Below are 1,753 nucleotides of genomic sequence, written 5' to 3' on the forward strand. Positions count from 1 at the left end.
ATGTACCAATTATATAAACATAAAAGACCATATATTTGATACATTCCAAATCCCTAGCGCTAAGATTTCCTGCTTCATTCATAAAAGGAATCTTGCTACTCCTTCAATACATGGACTGAGAGGAAAATTTGCTAATTGACCCTGAGATTAAACTAGTATGGAAGTCTTTAGTTCTTATTCAGCTAAATAGCATATTTGTCTGTTTATATTCAACAATATATTTTTTAATTGTTTCAGAATACAACAAAGGGGAATACAGTAGTTGAGTTTGGTGGGAAGACACAACTTGCATGTAGTGATAAGTGATGAAAGAGTGAAAGTGAAGAATGTGGCATGAATGAAGTGGCTACATCCCATAACTGTTCATTTCTAGACTTCCACATTTCCGAGGTAGAAAGAAGAAAAGGAGGACTTGTGGCACCTTAGAGACTAACCAATTTATTTGAGCATAAGCTTTCGTGAGCTACAGCTCACTTCATCGGATGCATACTCGATGAAGTGAGCTGTAGCTCACGAAAGCTTATGCTCAAATAAATTGGTTAGTCTCTAAGGTGCCACAAGTACTCCTTTTCTTTTTGCGCATACAGACTAACATGGCTGTTACTCTGAAACCTGAGGTAGAAGAATTATTTTATGGAAATGATGATACATTTTATGGGCATTAAGCAAACTATGATCTCCATTTTCACCCTAAACTATTTGGCTTTTAGTTAGAGATTTTTTCCATCTTTACTCATGTAGAATAATACCGTACTCCATATGTAGGCCTACTGATTTCAATGGCTGGTATGACTCAGTGAGTAAAGGTGGAAAAATCTGTCTGAGTTTCTTGTTGACTATTATTATCTCTCTGTTAAAGAGCTTTGATTGTCTTATTAGGTCCATATGTTTTGTATATCTGCGTCCTGCTTCTGGAGCTTTCCATCGGAAGGATGCACATGTAGGAAAAAAATAGACTTCAGTATTTCAGCTGAAATACAACTTTATGCATGTAACAGTCTGAGCACAGGAGATGCTTTAATAAAATGGCCCTCTGCAAACCAACCGAGGTTAGTCACATTTCTTTACAATCCTAAAGATGCATCGTCTCGAGATGCCAATAACAGGTTTGGTGGTATAAAGCTGTTCATAGTGGGGTGTCTGCAACCAATAAGTCATGACACGACAGGTTTTTGTTCGTTTCCTATTATCTGCCCATGAACAAAGTGCTAACATACAGCTTGTTAGCAACGATCAAAACTAGCACACGGTGGTGTGTCTAACTTTGATGTCATTAACCTTAACAGAAAAATAACTCATTTATCAATACCTTCATTGGTATCATTAAAAGATCATTTAATTAAAACCATAAATGTCACTTGCAGTCGGAGATGCGATATACAAATTTGGCGTTGAGGAGCATACATAGATTTATGTAGATGAGGTACAAACCACAGCCAAGCCAGCAAAAATTCAGCCTGCAAAATAGCTCACATCACATGTGTGCAAACGCAAGCATGAAGCTATTACTAACTACAAAATGCTTTATGCCATGTAGTTGTAGCTGTGATCCCACAGTATTAGAGAGACAAGGTGGGTGCATACTTTGCCCACCTTTTCTCTACAAAGATTTGCCATTTTAAACACTTTCCCACTTGTGTTTATTTTCCCAGTAGGATTAGCTTTTGTATTTCAACAGCTGAAGCACCTCAGGAAAATGGCCTAGGGGGCTTCCTGCATTGTGTGACATTTTGTGGTTCACCAGTTGTTTTAT

Source organism: Chelonia mydas, chromosome 1, assembly GCF_015237465.2.
Source record: "Chelonia mydas isolate rCheMyd1 chromosome 1, rCheMyd1.pri.v2, whole genome shotgun sequence".
Taxonomy (NCBI): Eukaryota; Metazoa; Chordata; order Testudines; family Cheloniidae; genus Chelonia; species Chelonia mydas.